Source organism: Uranotaenia lowii, chromosome 1 (assembly GCF_029784155.1).
Source record: "Uranotaenia lowii strain MFRU-FL chromosome 1, ASM2978415v1, whole genome shotgun sequence".
In the NCBI taxonomy this organism is placed as follows: domain Eukaryota; kingdom Metazoa; phylum Arthropoda; class Insecta; order Diptera; family Culicidae; genus Uranotaenia; species Uranotaenia lowii.
This window is the reverse complement of record NC_073691.1, coordinates 117,119,497-117,143,040: the sequence shown is the minus strand read 5'-3', so window position 1 is coordinate 117,143,040 and position 23,544 is coordinate 117,119,497.

The following is a 23,544-nucleotide window of genomic DNA, read 5'->3' as shown; positions in this document are numbered from 1 at the left end:
ACTCTATGACTCAAACAGGAAGTATGTCCACGTGGACATGACCCAAACCCCTACCCCCCTCTCCGTGGACAAGCGTGGACATTTCCATACACCCCCCCTCCCCCTAAGTTGTCCACGTGGTATGTGAACGGCCCCTAAATTGTCACAGTCACAAATTTCAAAAATCTCCCAGATCAGGGATCGAGACTATAAAAATACAGAGTGTATAACGACAAACTAAGGTTTAAAAACAGATTAAATCCTATATTTGAGAATCTTTCACTAACATTAGACATTACATTACACGAATAGTAACTTACAATGCTATGTTAAATGTTTATGGCTTACGGCCCTGGACATTTTTGTAGCAGTATATTGTGAATATACATACATAACTATGTAAAGAAATTGGCTTATTATTGAGACTTACATTATTCTGTAATCCCAACTGATTGTTAAACCCAAGGACACATTTCGCAGTTATTCGTACAAATAGCAGTTTTCGTGTAGCAAAATGACAGAATTAACAATGATTTAACATTCCGCAGTCCGTAAAAATCATAAGCGCAATCCAATTTAGTGCATTATGCGTTATACATACGTCATCATATTGCAGCATTAGTATCCGCAAACGATATTTCAGATACAGATTTTTGAGATTTGATACAGATAAAAAAGATTTTTTGCCTCGAAAATACAGATTTAAATGTGGTATCGCTGGTTGTCAACTGGACATCTCATGAAAATCGTTTTTTTATTTTATATTAGCTTGTTGAGATCTTTAATTGATGTCCTTTTCAACGAAATGTTAAAATAGTTTCATAGTATTTTTCTGAAATACAATTTATTTTTCCATTCGAAGCATAATAAATCGTTGGAAATGAATTTTCCGAGATTAGTTTTTTGTTACGATCCGGAGCACCATTTAATTCGGACTGTTATGCGGGTATATTCGAGACTATTTTCAAATCACACACATTTATGTTTGTACATAAAAATGTACTACCAATGTACATTTCTTATGCCAATAAACATACTTTTGGGGTCTAATCGTAAGTTTAACGCCGTAAGAAATCACTTTTTCTAATTATCTTTGTAGCTGTCTTCGAAGACTATTTTGAATAATTCGTCATCAAGTTAATAACATCTTGTTTATAAATGACTTAAAGCATGGATCACGATGAATCTGGACGCACTATTTATTATACCATTGCGTTTCTAGTGTTGGATCTGGAATGTTTTGACAGTACTTTGTTTGGAAATGTTTCCTCTATCAGTGCTGAAAATTGCATTGCGATTCGTTTTGTTCCAAAAACGTTACACGTGATGGAAGCCGCGAGACGAAAATAAATTTTAGAAATCCAGGCCATAAACCCGACGTGGTCGGGATCAAAAATCGCGAAATCGATAAAAATGGTCAAATCAACCATGTGCAGCGTTCTCAAAAGTTTCCGTGAGATGCATACTACCGATCGGTAGGTTTATACCAAGCGTCATAGTGGAATTAAGGATCGGAAACGTCATTTGAAGGTGTTGAGAACGATCAAGGCAAACACAGGCTAGTCGGACTAGGACATCGCCAAGAAATTCAACGCCGATCGGTGCACCGTCAGAATGGTTCGTCTGCGCGTAAGAATACGATCCTATCGGGCCAGTAAGCAACCAAATCGGACATTGAAGCAGAATTTAGTAGCCAAAGGACGGGCCCGGAAGTTATACAACAAGATTCCAACGAAGTACGACGGATGCATTCTCATGGATGACGAAACGTACGTGAAGATGGATGTTGGGCAGCTTCCTGGCCAAACTTTTTATAAAGCCACTGCAGTCAGTGGTGCACTGCACTGGTCGGGGTGATGTTCCCGGCAAGTTCGAATTCGTTTTTGCCGATAATTTGGCAAGAAAGTGTTTGATCTGGCAAGGTATTTGCAGCTGCGGACGAAACACCCCGGTTTTGTAAAAAACAAGACCATAGAATCCGAAATGTACAAGGAGGAGTGCCTGAAAAACGATTTTTTTTTCGTACATTAGATCTCACAAAGGACCAGTAAAGTTTTCGCCAGATTTGGCAAGCTGCCACTACAGCAAAGAGGTACTACAGTGGTATCGGGCCATCGGGTGGATTTTGTCGAAAAGGACATCAATCCACCCAACTGCCCTCAACTCCGCCCTATAGAAAAATTTTGGGTAATTGTCAAGCAGAAGATGAAGAAGAATTGCAGGACGACTCGGGATGCAACAGAGATGAAGAGATTGTGGAACAAAATGGCCACTGAGGTCAGCGAAAAGGGTGTTCAAACTATGATGAGTGTTACTCGACGAAAAGTTCGAAAATTTATCAAAACGCTATCGGAATAATTTTTTTTATTATTTTTCCTTTAAAGTGCAATAAAAACCCTACATTATAAATACCAAACATTATTATTTCGTTTGCATAGCTTAGAGATAGACCCGTTTTATGGCGTCCAGATTTATCGTGATCCATGCTTTAAATCAATGAATCTATGGCTTTTTGCCGAAAATAAACCATGAAAAGTAACTAAATTTTTGATACTTCACTATAGGGACGAATGCCTCCTGTGGATATAAAATCCATTAAAAAATAATATTAATATATCACTTACGGCACTCTTCTACGGGTATAATCCATATGTAATCCTTTTTTTCGAAATTTCCCAAACAAACGAGAATTTTCATCTTATTGAATGGACTCATCTCACCCTTCCAGATCAAACTTTTTTTCAATGTTTTATATAGAAGTCCTAGGTCAAAAATGACGAGATGTCATGCAAAATGAAGGAAGTTCATATGGGACTATTATGCAAGTAAGGGCAGTTGAGACCAAACTAAAACCCTATATGGCCCAAGTAACACAGATTGAGCCATTTGGCTTGTTTTTAGTTTTATTATTGTTTTACTAGCTGATCGTTTCGCAAGCAATTATAAAAATGTGATAAAATAAGATGATGTTTTTCAAACAAAGTATAATATTCCTTACACTGAATAATAAAGAACTATTCAGTAAGAGTATTCTTATTAAAAAGTTGGAAAACCACCACGTTAACAACGTATCTTTTTTCAAAAACCCGTTCTTTAATTCTTACCCGTATAATTTCCAGAAAAAATGTCACGAACACTGATCGCTGGTTGATGAACTGATGAGAATGACGCTTTTTCGTTACATGACTATCCGAAATTGTATACCCACAATTCTCAATAAATAAGCAACCTGAGGTCGCGGCAGACAACGCGCAATCGGTCGAAGCAGCGCTGCCGGCGGAGGGCGAGCTTGACGAAGCCCCTCTAGAGGACTGTTGGGATACCATCAAGACAGCCATTAACAGTGCTGCGGAGAACGTCATCGGCCTTGTGGAGCGAACTTGACGGCACGACTGGTTCGACGATGAGTGTAGGAGGGTGATGGTCGAAGAGAATGCCACGCGGGTGGCAGTAGTGTAAAGAGGCACCCGTCGAAATGTGGAAAATCACCGACAGTGGAAGAGGCAGCGAGTCCGAGTTTCCAGGAGAAAAGCGTCGGAGGAGGAGGACTAAAGGAGCTGGAGCAGCTGCATCGTTCCCAAGAAACACGAAAGTTCTATCAGAAACTCAACGCATCCCGCAAAGGCTTCGTGCCGCAAGCCGAAATGTGTCAGGATAAGGACGGGGGCATCCTGACGGACAATCGTCAGGTGATCAAAAGGTGGAAGCAGCACTTCGATGAACACCTGAACGGCGCACATGCAGGAGATCAGGGCGGTGGGGGAAGGCACATCGCCGGCGTAGCCAACGACATAGAGGATCCACTCCCAACGATGAGTGAAGTTAAGGAAGCCATTCGTTAGCTGAATAGCAACAAGTCGGCTGGGAAGGATGGCATCGCAACTGAATTCATCAAAATGGGTCCGGAAAAGTTGGCCGATGGCCTACACCGGTTGATAGTCCGGATCTGGGACATAGAACAGCTACCGGAGGAGATGAAGGAGGGGGTAATATGCCCCATCTACAAAAAGGGCGACAAATTGGACTGTGAGAACTACCGAGCGTTCACTGTCCTCAATGCCGCCTACAAAGTGTTGTCCCGGATCCTACTCCGCCGCCTAACGTCACAAGCAAACAGATTCGTGGGAAGTCATCTTCATGGAGGGACGGTCAAAGACGGACCAAATCTTCACATTACGGCAAATCCTCCAAAAATGCCGCGAACACCAAGTCCCTACGCACCATCTACTTCAAAGCCGCAAAACACGATCGACCGAAACGGGCTATGGAAAATCATGGACGAGAACGGCTTTTCCGGGGAGCTGACCAGACTGATAAAGGCGACGACGGATGGAACGCAGCGCTGTGTGCGGATTTCTAGTGAATTGTCGAGTTCATTCGAATCGCGCAGAGGTCTTCCACAAGGTGATGGTCTATCCTGCATGTTGTTCAACGTGGCACTAGAAGGTGTTACTTGACGAGCGATGAGTGAATGGCGGGGCACGATTTTCAACTGCGGATCCGAAACCGACCGAGCCCGCTTGTCCAGTAATAACAAGGTCACGATCGACGGCAACGAGCTGGAGATAGTCGAAGACTTTGTCTATCTCGGCTCACTGGTAACCGCAGACAATGACACCAGCCGTGAGATACGGCGGCGAATTACTATCAGCGGAAGTCGTGCCTATTATGAACCCATAAGCAACTGCGGTCGAGAAGACTTAGCCCTCGCACGAAGTATATGACGCTCATTAGACCGGTTGTTCTCTACGGGCACGAGACATGGATATTGCTCGAAGAGTACCTGCTTACACTGGGAGTATTCGAGCGACGAGTGTTGAGAACCATCTTTGGCGGCGTGCAGGAGAACGAAGTTTGGAGGCTAAGGATGAATCACGAGCTCGCGCGACTCTACGGCGAACCCAGTATCCAGAAGGTGGTGAAGGCTGGCCGGATACGCTGGACAGGACATGTTATGAGAATGCCAGACGACTGTCCTGCACACGCTACGGTTCCGGTAGGAACAAGACGAGCAGGGGCGCAACGAGCGAGGTGGTTAGACCAAGTGGAGCGTGATCTGGCGAACGTGGGGTGCCCAAGAAATTGGAGAACGGTTGCCATAGACCGAGTGAATTATAGGAATTATGTTCGTCAAGTTATGTCGTGAGACGGAATACTATGTAAATAATATTTTGTCATTTTGGTGTGATTTTTCAGTACAGAGGTATCGTATTTTGCAAATGATGTTTCAAAATCCTCAAATAAAAAGAAGGGAGTCCTGGAACGAGAGGTGGTGGATCATTATTAAAATTTGAGGTTTTTCTTGTAGGCCTTAGAAAGTCGGTTGGCCAAGTTGGGCGAATTTTTGATGAGATTTTTTTTCGCTGTGCACACTTGATATGGAATGACCCATATGCATTTCGAACGCTAACTCTATGGATCAACAGAAAGATCACTAAAGAATTAGAAAGAAAAAGGTTGGTTGCAAATGATCAAACGATTCCCTTCTTGCGGCTATCTCGATTCCCTTTTTACAGACGCTCCTCCTGAAACCTATTTCCTCCTAGTGGCTCCAGCTCGACGACCTTCACTCGTAAGTCCTCCAGAGGCCACCTCTGGCTCCCAACTTGACGACTTTTTGCTGTCAGCAATAAAGTCATTAATGTTTCATGAAAAGGGTACTCTAATAAAAAATCGAAAGTTTCGTTTTGAAACATGGTCCCAGATAACCAGAAATCGTAAAGCAGTGTTCATTGTAGATTGTATAAGCATCCAGTTGAAATTGTAATTGTATAAACATCATGTTGTAGCTAAACCAAGTTATATTTTATCGTTTATGGTTTGTATAGTTCATTATATACGATAACATTTTGTTAATTGTATAGAAAGATCAATAAAGTTGATTAAAATCCCAGTAGAATTGTGTATAGATCAATATTCAATCCCACTGTACAATTAAGCAATCTTTCATGCTTGCGATCTATGATGACATATTATTTTCATGAAAGGTCGTACAGTAATTGTGAGAAAATCGTATAATGGAATTTAAACAATCTTTTCATACATGTCATTCAAAGTCACTTATTGAGATTTAATTAATCGGTAAATAATTGTTAATAATGAAATTCCAATGCTTAGCAATATTGTAATCATCTTATGTCAACAATTGCAAAAATTGGAAATCCTTGATGAATTTTGATGCAAAAATGAAGGCAGTTTTAATTTAAAAAAAAAATTATAAAAATGAAAAAAGTGGCACATACAGTCGGCGTTTGCAAAAACACAGGCGACGCTTACAAAAATCTGGTTCTGTGATAAACGAATCCAGAAACCCAGAAATCGTAAAATAGTGTTTATTGTAGATTTTAAAAGCATCCAGTTAAGATTGGAATTGGATAAACATCATGTTGTAGCTAAACCAAATTATATTTTATCGTTTATGGTTTGTACAGTTCATTATAAACGATAATATTTTGTTAATCGTATAGAAAGATCACTAAAGTTGTTTTGAATTGCAATAGAATTGTCTAAAACTCAATATTATATCCCACTGTACAATTAAGCAATCTTTCATGCTTGCGATCTATGATGACATATTATTTCCATGAAATGTCGTACAGTAATTTTAAGAACATCGTATTATGGAATTTAAACAATCTGCAGATTGTCGAATTGTTTAACAGTACAGTAAATAGCTAGCTAAGATCGCACAGCGCTGAATACAATTATTGATTGTAATAGAATCGTCTATGAGATAGGTTAAAGTTGCATATCAAGAAACGGCATCTATAAATAGATTTGGAGTCCGAAATGATGCAGTCAGTGGTATTTTATACGATCAACTGATTTTTAAACGGCACTTTCAACTGTAGGGGAGAATGAGGATACTTGATCCCTGGGGATACTTGATTAGCTATATCTCGAAACTGGAATGTCTTACAAAGATCAAATGTTCTAGAAAAATATGCCAAAAGGAGCAAAATAGCTTGTAGCTTGAAAATTTTTTACAAAATAATTGTTTGAGTAATTGAACTTTGTTTGAAAAACTTCACAAAATGTAACTTGAAGATAATGAATAAGAAAAGGGGATCAAGTATCCCCACTCTCCCCTACATGAACAAATTTGCTTGTTTGCATGAACATGAAATGGCGCCGAGGAAGTATCGAAGGAGAAGGATCGGAACGTTGTAAGTTCGAGACTGAGCGAAAAGAGACACATAAAGTTGTGTATGGTTCAATTTTTTTTCGCAGTAAACATTAAATTCTATTGTATTTATGTTCAAGGCGATTCATAGTAAAATATAATTGCTTTGGGATACAGTAACAATAAATTGTATTAAATGGCGAAGAAAGTTGTACAAACCTCAGGCTACCTGCCAACAGAAATTGTAATCAGATTGTAAGACAGGCAATGTAAAGTTGAAAGTTGTACAATTCTAAGATTTTATGCAAAGTAAAGTTGCTATCAAATTGTTGAAAACGCAATATTGCCTCCACTTTGGTACGTACAGGCTCATATAGAATATTCTATACAACTTTTTCAGATTGTACAAAAGTGTGTATATCTCAGAAACAACTGAAATATACAGACCAAAATGTTCACTGGGGTGATTGTTGTAAACTAAGAACAAAATACGAAGCTTTGTTCAATTGCTGCATTTAAGAGGCAGGTCCAAACGATATCCCGCCGCCACTTCTGAAAAACTCCCTCGTTAAATAAGGGAACGTTTCAGTTAATTTTGGAATCCGCTTCGATCACGACTATATAGAAATCTGGGAACCTTAAGGACGTTGAGATTTACAGGGGTATATCTATTGTAAACTGCATTACCAAGTTGATGGAAAGTTTGACGCGTGACAGCATGGGTTTCTAAAAAAAGCGATCAACTTTGACTAATTTGATGTCCTATTTTTTAACGTTGATAAATAAAATTGAGAAAGGGCAACAGGTGGATAAAGTTTATTTCGATTTCACAAAGACCTTCGACAGAGTTGCAAAACTATGGACCTTCCAAGTTGCCTAACAAGATGACTAAATTCATATCTAACGAACAGAACTGAACTGCTACGTTTGAATAGGCAACTTCGTATCCAAGACATTCGAGATGTACTCTGATGTGCCTCAAGGAAATTATCTTGGTCCTTTATTGTTCTTTCTTTGAATAAATGACCTATGCTCGGTAATAAACTCATCAACAGTGCTACACACCGACATCCATTCACTTCTTCTTCCGCAAACTTCACCGCGCGTACCATGCAAGACTTTTTTCCGGGATTTTCATCCCTTAGGATGATTCCTCCCTTTACCATGCAAGACAGTCTTCATCTAGCTTGTTAATTATCAAATGTAGGTATTATTTTTTCTTGATGAAACACAACGGTTTCACGATGTCCTGCAAATGGCGAATGATTCTGGGTGATTTGTATTTGTGTGGGTTCAACCGCCTCTGTTCAGTCTGGGTATCTGGTGTCTACGGTTAAATGCTTCAATCTTAGTCAGACTCTCTATTTGCATTTCAAATATCGCATAAATACGAAGTTATAAGTAGGTAGATGAAAATCTAAATTTGCTAATTTGAACCGACTACGGTTAGATCTGTGATTTTTTATTCATAGTTTACTAAGGTCACTATTCAACCAAAAATCAATTATACTTCATATACTTCATACATTTCAACATCGCTGATGCTCTGCCCTCTCGATTTAATGAGTTGCATAATGTGGATAAATATCTACTAGCGATCAACTGACAAACAAAAAGCACGCTTCGAACACCTTCTATACGAGTAGGTAGGTATTTTTCTTCGACTTGACTCAGCTGTTCAGCTTATCAGTGCTAAAATAAGAAGTAAAACGCAGCCGCCTTCGAAGATGCAAAAAGAAACACTTTGCTAATCCGAACTGAAAAATCACATTAAGCTTTGGTTATGCAAAGAGAGAGAGAAAATATGTTAATTGTTCTATATCCATTGCATAAGTACCACTCCAGGTGCTATTATTCCAGATTCGGATGTTTTAGGAGCAGTAGGCTAATTCGAATTCACTAAGCAACTTAGATTAAATTAAATTAAAAACTAAATAGGGTAAGTAGCTGAGTGTGCTAAAAAATCGATGCCGTTAACGCTCGCTAAAGACTTGCGAATATTAAACTTACATATCCGTTTAGGGGAAATGCTTGAACATGGCTTGAGCTCGATAAACAATCTTGATAGCAGGCAACAATGAGCAGCATTCAGTAATGATTACAAAAGCTCAACAATTAAATCTAGGCATACCATCGTTTTTGTTCAATTTGGATATTTTTGATTGATTTTTTCTTGGCTTATTGCAATGACAGAGATGTAAAAGTTTAAAATAGATTTTAAAAGTATTTCAAACATAATTAGGTAACATTTACACACGAAACAAGTGCATCAATCCTGATTCCAGAAGCAAAATTCGAATTAATTGTTCTCTAGTTACAGTTATTTCTTACGGATGCGAATTCTTCTGAAGAATTGTATTGAAGCACTGTTTGTGATTGAGATTGAGAAGCAACTACTTTAAATTCAAACCAAAGCAAGGTGCTTGCGAATCGACTTTTATTTGGCCAGCAATTAAAGACCAGGTGCTAAAAGATACAGTTGCGTTCAAAAAAGAATGAAATTGCGTGAAGCTGCGCACCCACTTCCAAATTTGACAAGCTGCCATTTCTTCCTCGGTTTATATTTTTTCATGAAAATTTCATACAATCTAGTTCAACTATCCAACTAACACTCTACAAAATTTGAAGTCTTTATAATAACGGAAAACAAAGATACAGCTTTTCCCGTAAAAAAGGGAAATTTGGAATTGTTTCACTAAATTTGATATATCTTTGACAATTTTCATTGAAAAATCTTGAAATTTGGTCCAAAGATGTAAAAATGATTGATCTAATACCAGGCCAAGTTTTGTCAAAATCGATGAATGTGATCAAAAATGGTGCCGGATTGAAAATGAGGTTCATTATCGCCCAGCAGACGATTTCATTCTTTTTTGGACGGATGTTTGTATGGAAAACTTCATAATCCATGTATTCTTGGTGTTTTCTTTTACAAAACCGAAAATTATCACAAAGAATGTTGTAAATTACTAAAAACTTCATTCGTACTTTGTTTCGAAAGAGAAAATGTTTCAACAGGGTTCAAAATAACAAAAACAGAGTTACAGAAATGACCTGCTAATTATACCGATAAACAAATTTGATCCACAATAAAAGCGTATATTCTATTCGCTCTTTTGTTGAATACCAGCTCTGTTGGAACAATTTCTATTTCTAAACAAAGTGCGAATGAAGTTTTTAGTAATTTACAACAATCTTTGTGATAACTTTTGGTTTTGTGAAAGAAAAAACCAAGAATACATGGATTACGATGTTTTCCATACAAACATCCGTCCAAAAAAGAATGAAATCGTCTGCTAGGCGATAATGAACCTCATCTTCAACCCAGCACCATTTTTGATCACGTTCATCGATTTTGACAAAACTTGGCCTGGTATTAGATCAAACATTTTTACATCTTTGGGCCAAATTTCAAGATATTTTAATGAAAATTGTCAAAGATACAGCAAGTTTAGTGAAGCAATTCCAAATTTCCCTTTTTTACGGGAAAAGCTGTATCTTTGTTTTTCGTCATTATAAAGACTTCAAATTTTGTAGAGTGTTAGTTGGATAGTTGAACTAGATTGTGTGAAATTTTCATGAAAAAATATGAACCGAGGAAGAAATGGCAGCTTGTCAAAGTTGGAAGTGGGTGCGCAGCTTCATGCGATTTCATTCTTTTTTGAACGCAACTGTATATCACCCGAATAAAACATCAGGCTTAATGTTCTGTAAGGCTGCACCCAAACCGTTACACCAAAATAAGGAAGAATGAGCAATGACACACCGCGCCGAACTAACGCTACATTGTCGGTTTGGTCCCGTAACTAAACCGAAACGCTGCTATGTAAGTAGCTGCTCCGGTTCTGTTCTAAGTCAGTGATTCTTTCCCGAGGTTCATTCGATCCACTCCTGTGCGGACAGTGACAATTTAATTAATTCCAAAAGTGGCGCGGAGAAATGTTAAATGAGCATGCCTCAATCGATTGGTATCGCATTGTTTTCATTCAAGCTTGATTTCTATGGGTTTCAGGAAACGCCCTTTACGAGCAGGAGGGTGAGATGCGAGGTGATCTAATTTCGAAACCATTTGGCGAAACTCTTGGGAAAGGATGTTTGGTGCTGGATTAACATATTTCTAAACCATAACACAGGTTTTATTGTTATTTTATGATTTACCTATTTAGTCCGCACTTGAATAAAATAATTTGTTTTTTTCGTAACTAAAATAAAAAAATATTCCTATCTGAATCATCTCTGCCGTCTGTGTACACTAAAATTAAAATATTATGAAGTTCATATTATTCCTCAACGATTGAGATTTTGGAATATTTGATACATTTTGTTCATGTTGGAAACATTTGAAAATGATGAAAACAGATCTTCAAGTCCCACTTTGATAAATTTTTCTTCAAAAGTTCAAGAACTCAAAAAATTATCCATTCACACCCATTTGGTTTATGTATAGGTGGGTACAAGACTACCGTTGCACGAGTGTGAGAATCACTGACACTAAACTTTATTTTAAAAAAAACCTTATTTTAAAACTGTATCAAATCGGATATGGGAAACGTGAAATGTGCAATTCAAAATTTGAACTCTCAATCGAAAAGGTGATCTTACTTTTTGCATTCTTTATTGGCATTTCCGGAATTTTTGAAACAGAATATGTTTATGAAAATGATAAAATAATTTTTATTTGTGATTCCAAAAAATGAAAACTGATCAAGGATTTCTATTTGAACACTAAATTCGAACGGATTCCTTTTAAGTTTTCCAACATATTCTGCTCCGTCAGTTTCTTCTAGGAACTTTTGACGCACCAAAAGTCAGCCTTTGTTGCTGATTCCGATTTCAGAAGAGATTTTTCCGGACGAAATGTTGGGAGCATACTAATCCTTTCGCAGCGGAATCCGTCAAACTACTTCAAGAACCCGAAAAATTAAATAGAAAACTAAAATTTTAAACGCACCGAGAATCATTACGCAATCACAAAACGAAGGCATCTCGAAAATTTAGAAACATGTTTTCATAGTAACGTCAATAACAAACATTCTGTGATGTTGCTACGGTTTCCTAAGTGCGTTGAAAGTGCGTTGAACGTTCGCAACTGCGACGGCATCGTGCTACGTCACAATCGTTCCTAAAAAACTGTATGGATCCAACGAACCAACACCTAAGTTTTTGTTTGTCCCCACCTATAGATAAATCACATGGATTCCACACGCTTGTCCACCACATAGTCATTTTTCATTAACATTCTTCTCACTACACGGATTATACTGGAAAAATATCCCGTTTCATACCCAAAAACATGGTTAATTTTTCATAGTTTTGGATTTTCAGAGGGTGAAAAAAGGGTATTTATAAAATGTGAAGAAGCATATTGAAATGATTTTGTTTTATTTTATTCATACTTTTGAAGCCACATTCAATGCTTAAAATTAAAATCGGCTGAGAAATGAAGAAGTTACAACGGGGAAAATGAAATGATGCTACCCAACGAAAACTGTTTTGTGGAACCACTTTTTTGTTCGTTTTACGTATTCGTATTCATAATGTGCCTATCAGGCGTACATTTCCGTGTTGCACACATTGCATACTTTTGATAGGTTAACACTTAGAATTGTAGGTACGGTACCGTTCATAACCCAAGTAACACAGATCAAGCTAACTAGCATTTTGATGTTTTATTATGGTTTAATATTATTTTTTTGTGCAGCTTGTTTTATGACGGTTTTATTATGGTCATGCAAAATGCATATACTTTTGAATCGACCATCTGTTTTCAGATATTTTTGAAAACGCTAATAAATCTTCCATTAAACATACTGTTTTAGTTATTTAGAAAGAGTTAGGAATGCTATGTTTGAACTATAATAAAACGCAAACTTAGAAGTTTGCTCCAAGCTTTCTTTTGCATGTTCTATAATAGCACTCAGTGCCTGATTATTAAACCGCCATAAAACTTAGTGACAGTTCTCGATCAAGATATCAGAACAGGACACGCTCAGATTAGATAGCACATATTTGAATTGGAATTCCCATTTTTACACATTTTTGATAAGTTCTGTGTGTTGATTTTGAGTTAAAATTATAAAAAAATTATTAAAATCTATGAAAACTTCGAATTACCGGTAGTGGAATGAATAACTCTACAATATGAGTATTGAGTGAAAGGGTTCAAATAGGAGGAACAAAATTTGTTGCTTGACGCCATCATTAATACAAGATGGCGACTTCCGCTTTTATTTTCAAAGCTGTAAATAACTGAAAATATCATGAAACCTTCTTAATATTGTTATTAGGTGAAAGTAATAAACGAGAAGAAGTCGAATTTCGTTGTCCGTCGCCATCTTAAATTCCAAGATGGCGGCTTCCACTCAACTTGAAAATACTGTAAATGACTGAAAATCGCCTCAAACCCTTACAATATGGGTATTAGTTGAAAGAGATGAACCAGTAAAAGTCGAAGTTCGTTATTTGACGCCATCAGAACAGAATTCAAGATGGCGGTTTCCGCTGAACTTTAAAATGTTGTATATGATTTATAATCGTATGAAACCCCAACAATATTGGTATTGTGTGAAAGGGCTAAACGAGTAGTAGTCAATTTGCTTTTTTCGCTTTACTCTGAAAAGCTATAATTGATTCAAAATCGCTCAAAACAACCACAATACAGACCCCGATCGTTTTTGGCAACATTCGATTTTGGCAACATCCGATTTTGGCACATGTCCCTAAATACAACTAATAACAGAAACAACATTACCTTATAGTTTTCGCTATAATAGGACCAATAAAATTTAGACATATTAGCATGATAGACATGAAACAATTACATAAATAGCAAATATGGCAAAAAACAAAAACTATCGACAAAACACGAAAAGTGCTAAATGCATCAAAAACATGATAAAAAGTATAGTATTAAATAAAAACAAAGTTGGGAAAAAATCGTTCGTTTGACAACACAAAATGTTCGAGCGGGTTGCCAAAAACAATCAGGGTCTGGTTTTTCTATTTATCCCTTTCAACGAATACCAATATTGTAATGATTCGTGTGGTTTTTAGTCATTTTTAGAATTTTAAAGCTTAGTGGAAGCCGGCATCTTGGATTTCAAGATGTCGTTTGATAGATAACTTTGACTTCTACTCGTTTGGTCCTTTCACACAATGCCCATATCGTGGGAGTTTCATGCGATTTTCAGTGTTTAACAGCATTTTAAAGTTCAGTGAAAGCCGCCATCTCGGATTTCAAGATGCACCTGATAGAGAAATTCCACTTAAACTGATTAAGCCATTTTACCCAATGATCACATTGTAGGAATTTCAACTGACTTTCAATAATTTCAATCAATTTATAGTTCAGTGGAAACCGCAATCTTGGATTTCAAGATGACGCCTGATAGCGAAATTTGTATTCTACTCGTTGATCCTTTTCAACTTATACCCATATTGTGGGAGTTTCATGCGATTTTCAGTGATTAACAGCATTTTAAAGTTCAGTGGAAGCCGCATCTTGGATTTCAAGTTGACGTCCGATAACGAAATTCGACTTCTTCTAGTTTAGCCCTTTCACCAAATACCAATATCGTGGGTCTTTCATGCGATTCTCAGTGACTAACAGCATTTCAAAGTTCAGTGGAAGACGCCATCTTTGATTTCAAGATGGCGTCGAAAAGAAAAAAAACGGCTTTTTCTAGTTTAGCCGTTTCAACTAATACACATATAGTGGTTGTTTAATGCGACACGGTGTGCCAAAATATATTATTAATAAAAAAAAATGACCACCAAAACGGCACTCGGCATTCGAAAGATATAGTATTCAGGCATCCATCCTGCAAATTTGAAAATGTTTCATCGGGCTTTTTTTTTAATTAGAGCGATTTTAAATTTTAAGTCAATTTGCATTCGATTTCCAATGGGGTTTTTCGACTTTATGTTCTATGATCATGGATTTTTCTCCTAAAAAGTTATTTTCAATTTTCTAAAACTTTATTAGACTGATTGAAATTATTCCATGTTTCTAATTTTTTTTCAATTCACCTTCACTAAAAAGCGAATATCTTTCCAGGCGTAGTTTGAATCGTTTTTGGGTCTTCAACCATTTTTTTCGTGCTTAAAATGTGCTTAGTCGAACAAGGTAAAAGCGTAATATTGGCTTCAAAATAGTCATTTTTGATTACCTTCTTGGATTCAACAATAAAAATAAACGATATTTTTTATTTAAAATTAAAAATCAACACAGATGACCACTGTTATAGTCCACTACAGCATTTAAGAGATGATCATAGTACAACTTACATGATATTGGTTGCGTTTTAGGAAGTTGAGGATATGTTGCATAAGACTGAAAGCAGTTTTTAAAAAAAAAACCCCTGGCACCTTTGTTGAGTAACGGGGCAGTTCGTTTAGTTTTCATTCACTTAGCAATCAGCACCATCTAGTGGCTATATGCTGAGTAATATTTGAACGAAATATTAACGTATTTGAATTCAAATTCCTATACACGTTATCGGCTCATTTTTGTTCTGGGCCAGACCTATGTTGTACTATGATCATCTCTTAAATGCTGTAGTGGATCATAACAGTGGTCATCTGTGTTGATTATAATAAAAAATATCGTTTATTTTTATTGTTGAATTCAAGAAGGTAATCAAACATGTTTATTTTGAAGCCAATATTACGCTTTTTTCGTTGTTCGACTAAGCACATTTTAAGCACGAAAAAAATGGTTGAAAACCTAAAAACGATTCAAACTACGCCTCGAAAGATATTCGCTTTTTAGTGAATCTGATTTGGAAAAAAAAATAAGAAACATGGAAAAATTTCAATCAGTCTAATAAAGTTTTAGAAAATTGCCAATAACTTTTCAGGATCAACTCAAATCTTTTTCCAGTCTTCGACAAAGTTGTCGGGCATAAAATTTTCTATAAAGTCATTCAACTGCGTGATTGTAATATGTAATATGAAGTCAGAAAAATCCATGGTCATAGAACATAAGGTCGAAAAACCCCATTGGAAATCGAATGCAAATTGACTTAAAATTTAAAATCGCTCTAATTTCAAAAAAGCCCGATAAAACATTTCCAAATTTGCAGGATGGATGCCTGAATACTATATCTTTCGAATGCCGAGTGCCGTTTTGGTGGTCATTTTTTTTTATTAATCACGTATTTTGGCAGCAAAAGTTCAGCGGATGCCGCCATCTTGGATTACTTATCCTAAGCGTGTGATTGGTTGGCTTGCGAATTGACTAACGCCATGTTGGTTGCAAAATCGAAGGGCACAAAATGACACCATGTTCACAATGAAAGCATTGGAAAATATTTTTTCAGGCCTATTTTCCATCAATTTCATCATGATTGACCATCAGATTTGACGAGGCGCATTTATTTTAAGATACTATTTCATACACATTTTACCTAAAATCTTGACTGGAAGTACAAAAGAGGCTCATAATACGGTTAAAACATTGGTATTTTGGCTATTAATTTTACCAGATCATATCTCAATAATGCAATCATCATTCATCAACCATTATGGTTGCTGGAAAAAATAAACATAAAACTCCAAGAACTCACAGAATCGAAAAAACAAAAATTCCCAACATGTTTAATAATAGCTTTTTAAAAGCTTTGGTGACCAACAATGATATGTCAGGATGACGTTTCTAGGGTAGGGCCAAATAGCCTAATTTTGGCTTTATTAGAGTTCAGGTGATGTTATAGAATGCGCTTTAGCTTTTTATGAAAATTAATGCTATAGTCCAAACGAAATTTTGCTGCAATATCTCAGAAACTATGAAATTTTACAGAGTGATTGTTGAAATATAAAGTTAAAATGTTTGAAGTTTTTGAAAAGTTCTGTCGATTAGAGCAAAAGTTACGTGATGTTCAATATTTCAAGCATGAACCTTAAATTGCGATTTCTATAGAATTTTGGACGATTGTGTTCATAGGAAAATGATATTTTATGGATAACAGTAAATCTATTTCAATCAAAAACCTAAAACAGTTTTGTGACATTCTGATTTCAAAACAAAAATGGACATTATTTGACTGATTTGTGGATGGAATAGATATTGTTCTCATGAATCGTCCAAAATTCTATAGAAATCGCATTTTTAGGTTCATGCCTGAAATATTATAGCGCCAGCACTAAGTTTTACTTCGGAAGTCCGGACTTCCGATCCCGAACTTACTTCCGAACTTTTGACAGTTGTGTTTGAAAAAATAACAGTGTATTATATGCAACGTTGCCACACATAAATCTGTATCCACCAGAGTACCTCTACAGACATTACACTCTTACGGGCAATAATGAGATACACAAACGATTCAAATGAATTTGTGGCAACGTTGATTGTATGTGAATTTGAAAACAGAAAATTTCGTGGCGCACGCTAAAATAAAACGACTCAATATGTTTTAGTCGGAAGTCAGCCATGACGCCAGTTCACCAACGACGTTTATAAATTTTTTATCTAAACGCACAATATTGTACATCGCGTAACTTTTGATCCCAATGATTTCAAAAACTTCAGAAATTTTAACTATATATTTCAACATTACTCAGACAAAATTTCAATAAAAAGCGTTGCGAAGTTTCTGAGATATAACAGTTTAAATGGTAAAAGTAAAAAAGTCCGATTTTCGTAGAACTACTATATCTTTGGCCATACAAGCTTTAGAAAGCTCAAAGTGACAGTGTGCATGCTTCCAATTTCTATACAATTATGAACGGTACTGTAACTAGCTGATTTTACCCGGCCTTGATCGGGTGTTTGGCCATGATAGTGAGATAGTATCCCAGAAGCCAGAGAACATTTACCCAGAATGACATATACCCTGAATCAAACCCCAGAATGAACCATTCCCCAGATTTTTTTTCCCAGAATGGATTATTTCCCAGAACTTTTTTTCCTCAGAATGGAACATTTCCTAGAATGTCAGGAAAGATTTTTTTTCTGTAGTTTTTCCCCTATAGTTTAATTTTGTTTGTAATACTTTTGACTTACAATTGTTTAAAAATTTCCAACTCAATATATTTTTGAACCAGTAGGGGAGAATGAGGATACTTGATCCCTGGGGATACTTGAATCCTTCACTATATATCGAAACCGGAATGTCTTTCTAATATCAAATGTTCTGAAAACATGTGTCAAATAGAATAAAACGACAATGATGTACTCTCAACATTTTTTTTTTTCAAAATTTAATTTTTCGAGTTATTGAAATTTGTTTGGAAAATTTAACAAAATGTGATTTGATGATGTTTCCCGCATGGAAAAAATCTAATTAAAACATCTATTCCTATAATCTATTTCTAGATCAAGATATCTACTTCATAATGCCACATTTTCAAAGCAATAGAAAACTCTTAGGTATAATTGATCCCTAGAACCCAAAAAGATATATATATTTTTTAATGGATCGTGACCATCGGTTATCACGATATTTTCAATATCTGTCCAAATACCTCATATTTATTTGGTAATAATCTGTTAAAAAGACTCAAATTACTGTATTATCTAAAAACTAGAAAATTGCGCCACAAAGTATGCAATGACTCTAGGGTAGTAGACAAACTTTTATAATTCTCTTTGTCTGATGCTTACAAACTGTCAACTGTGGTGATAATAGAATATAAGAAAATGATATTTGTTCCAGCCTTATTTGTCACAAATTTTCTATGAAGGCTGCAAAATCACATTATTACAGATTTATACTGATCAAACTGAAGAATACTGAATGTGACATAAGGTGAGATTTTTGAATTTTCCAGATGCATAAAATTCTGAAGACACATTCGCGTGATATAATGAATTTTCGAAAATTCTACTAGTTGTCAGGAGCATAATTTTTGAAGATTAAAATTTTTGGCTACATAAATTTTAGTTGAATTTTACCTCATACTTCTGGATTCTGGTAATCCTTTCCTTAATCTTAGGAATGTAATAAAAAAGCTTTATAATTTTGACAAAATCAATTTCCCTTGATATTCTGCTTATGTAAATATGTTCTATCTTTCACTTTAAAATCATGCAAAGTATTCAATTAAGCTTTAAAGGGTGTCCACGATGAAATTTCCATACACAAAATAGATTCGCAAAATTCGAGTTTTCATCAAATTTTTAGTGATTGAAAAATAACTTTTAAACTTCATTTTACCATTTTACTCGTATTTTATTAACGCAAATGCCCGCACCTTGGCCTTAACCCCAGCCATGAGATTCGGCACAATCTGTGGATCAACCGTTTTTTGCATGTTAACCCATACTTTCTTCAATTCCTCGACTGTCTTCAATACCTTAGGTCGTTTAAGATGGTGCTGCTTCATAATCGCCCAGTACTTCTCGATGGGGCGGAGCTCCGGAGTGTTGGTAGGGTTGAACATTTTTGGCACGAAATTGACCTTATTGTCCGCATACCACTTCCTTGGAGTAGAGGCATAAGGCCAAATCCGGCTAGAAGATTGTTGGGACGTTGTAGGTCTTCAGGAGAGGAAGCAGCCGCTTCTGAAGGCACTCTTCCATGTACACCTGTCCGTTCATCGTGTCCTGGGTTACGGAAGGTGCACTCCACTTCCTGCACGTGCAGATTGCTTGCCAAACCAGGATTTTTTTGCAAATTTGGACATTTTCTGGGTGCACACATGCTCCGGAATGCTGAACTTATCCTTGGCCGTGAAAAACGGGTTGCCGAGGATCTGTTTGAAGTCGGCCTTCACATATGTTTCGTCGTCCATCATGCAGCATTCAACTTTCGTCAGCATGTTGAGGTACAACTTCCTGGCACGGGTTTTGGCGGACTTGTTCTGCTTCTCGTCGCGATTAGGGGCCTTTTGTACCTTGAACGTTCGAAGCCCAGCCTCAGTTTTGGTCTTCTTGACAAAACTTCGGCTTAGGTGCAGCTTCTTAGCCACATCTCGAACGGAGTCGTTCGGGATTCGGTTGAAGGCCCCAACTACGCGGTTGTGATTTTTGGTGGAATACTTTTTCCTTCACTTCTGGGCTTCCGATCGGTGGTCAATCGTTCCTCGAATCGCTTAATCACTCGCGACACCTTGGAATTCACGATTCCCAACGTTTCAGCGATGAAACGATACGAGAGATCCTTGTTCTCGTGATGAATGCGCAAGATTTTATCACGCACGAGCTGTTCTTTCGACCCCTTTTTCGCGAGTTTTGATCACAGGACTTTAAAACTTGCAGGATGTAAACAATGCACTATGAACTAAATCCACCCAAATTATATACAACGGTTAAAAAGTTAGAACAATTCCAAAGTGTGGCAATCTCATCGTGGACACCATTTAAACAAGTTTGTATTGGACCGAAAAGTAGCAAAAATTTTAGGAGGAGGAAGCAGCCACCTAAAATCCGGATTAGACGAAGTATAAGTTTGAAAAACTGATCAAAATCATGACTGAAAAAAGTGTGCGCCGGACGATGAGAGATACCGACAGTAAAGTAAAAAAATCTTACAAACGAAAGGGAGAGAATGAGGAGTTAGATGAAAAAATAAATAGTAACAGATTCGAGAAAGTTAAGGGTAAACAAATAGTTTGAGGTAAAAAGTAGAAAGTTAACAGTAAAAGAGTTTAACGAAAAGAAAATTAGTCGAGGACAAAGTTTAAAGAATCAAGTGTAAATATTAAAGTGTAAGAAGTAAAAACAAGAATTAAGAAGAAACAATAAAGAGTAGCTAAACAAAAGTGAAGACGTAAAGATTAAACAAAAACAAATAATTTAAAAAAAAACAATAATACAAAAACAACATCAACAAGAAAAAAAAGATAAAACTTAAGAGTAAGAAACAAACAGTAAAAAGACTAGGGTCTAGTCTAGATTCAAGAATAAGGAAAGAAAAAAGTTAAAAAGAATAAAGAGATAAGGGTAAAAACATAAAGTTGTGTACAGTAAAGAGTGAGCGTTATGATTGAATAACAAAGAATTAAAAGCTCGAAGTAGAGAGTGAACAATAAGAAGTAAATAACAATAAAGTACTCAGTAAAAAGGGAGAGAAAGAAGTACAAAGAAAAGGTAAATGAGCATAGATTAAAGTGTAAGAAAAAAAACATTTTCCTCCAACATTCTATCAGAGAAAGTCTTTCAATTCAATAACAACAGGCTGTGAAACATTGGAAATACTGGAAAGGTCTTTTAATAAAATTTTCAAGGTGATGGAAAATTAAAGAAAAGGAAGAACATAAGCTGTAAATATCATGAATTTTTCGAAAAAGTTACAACGGCCTGAATTGAATAAAAGAGGTTATTCAGCCTTAAGATGAACATTTTTGACTTTATCACTATGCATGACTTTTTATCACAATGCATTCTTGTCAAGAGCAACGAAGTCTATCTATACCATAAACATCACACAATGGAACATTTCACATTAATTTTGGAAATTGGACTTTTCCGTTGACTGATGTCGTAAGAAAAGTTCATGCTGGGTTTAATGGGAAAGTTACCTCCAATTCAGGTATTCAAATAATTAAATTACTGTTTATATCCCGCTCGCAAAATAAAATCAGACCGGCGGAGACACAATTTTCGACAACCGTTGGTTAAGTGCTAGCCATTTCTTCAGTCGGTATTTATAAGTGCACACAACAAATTCAACTTCAGAGTGTCAATCTTTCACATTTCGACGGTCTCCAAGAACTTTGTGCAAATTCCGACCATTCTTCCACGAGTCAGGCAGGATCCGAAGGTAGCTGATGGATAGACATAATTTCTCGCCAAACATGAGAATTTGCACTCCCACTCATTAAAAGCAATCGCATTTTTTCGTCTGCACCAAAACAAAACCCAAGGGGCATACCAGGGTCACACTTTTCCAAACGAGACCGGACAATGGGCTCCGGGTTCTTTCCTAAGTCAGGGCACATTACGTTTTTTTTTGTTTATTCTTCTAGACGCGTTTGACCCGCTGTATCTACTTACCCCGGTGCATTAATTATTCAAAGTGGAACAAAAAAAACATGAGACAGGTTGATATTAAAACGTGCCACCACACTGTAATTAGGTCGTCCATTTTTATTTCGATTGTTTCTGGGTTTTTAATGTTGGCACCCCGGAGAAAAGAGAGAAGAACTCCTCTGACCAGTGCTGTGCCTTGCAACAGGTACCTAAAAGATGCATCAAAACTAGCAGCCGACAAGAGCTAAATCGTTGATTTTTTTTGTGGGGAAAAGGTATTGCGAAAACAATGACAGATTTAAATTTCAATGATCGCACAATCGCGCAAACGACAACAAAGCATTATAACCGGTGGAAGGCATAAATGCGTCAGGTTTCAATATTTTTGCTTCAATTTTTTTTCACCCCATTCATTGACTCCTGGGTTGGGCAGGTTTGGGGGAGCTTCCAGAGGCCATCGGGAGCATACCAACAGCAACTCCGGTAGATTATGCCAGATATCATGAAATTTATTAACGTCTTTTTTTCTTCTTGTGTGAATAATAGAATGCTTTTATTGCTGGCTGGTGGATGATTTTTTTTTTCTTTTAATTCATCAGGTGAGACCGCTGGTTTTAAACAATTTTGGTAAGTGCTCTAGAGTGTCATTATGAATGGCAGCTGATTTTATCTAGTTCTCTAGGTAGAAATAAAATCACTATCAGGAGGTTTTACCTTTGGGATAAATTTATCATAGTTTAACTTTGACCTACAAGAAAAACTGCGGGAGCAAGGTTTATGTTTATGTTAAACATAAGAAGCGTTTGCCATGAGAAATGGCATCACTTTCGTTTGTTGCTCTTCTCATTTGGTTTACCCAAATGCAATACCGTTCAGCTTTATCCACGGTACAAATTTAATAAAAATGACTGTATATCAAACTCGCACTTTCTGCTTTAACAACTACTACGAAGATTAAGTTGTTGCAAGGTCTTTAACACATCCATGATAATCTTATCATTTACCTGATGAGAAAATGCAACGATTCGAGAACCAGAAATACCGTCAAACGGGGCATCATGCAAAATGCACCGAATAGTTGAGCTAAGTATTCGGTAGATTGGGCCGAACATTTATTTTTAAAGCTTATACATGGTCAGATTTTTCAAAATATGTTGGATAATTTATAAGCTATCAAAAGAAATGTTGAAATAAATTATGTTCAGATTTGCCTTTTTTACAGTTTAAAAAAATCATATGGAAATCTATTCCCACTAAGATTCATGTCAAAATTTAATTTACTGTATCGTACTATATCCCCGCATAATATAGCAGAGAGTGGGAATACTTGATCCCCTTTTCTTATTTTCACCATATCTTTTTGGGAAAATATATCAACTCCCACTCTTTTACATTTTCTGACAGCGTGTAACTTCAAGTTTCTATGCTCCAAAAATTAGAACGATACTTGAACCCATAGATGAACTAGAAGCATTTTCGTGGGAGTAAAAAAATTGCAATATTTTTGAAGTTAAAGGAGACTTGATCCTCT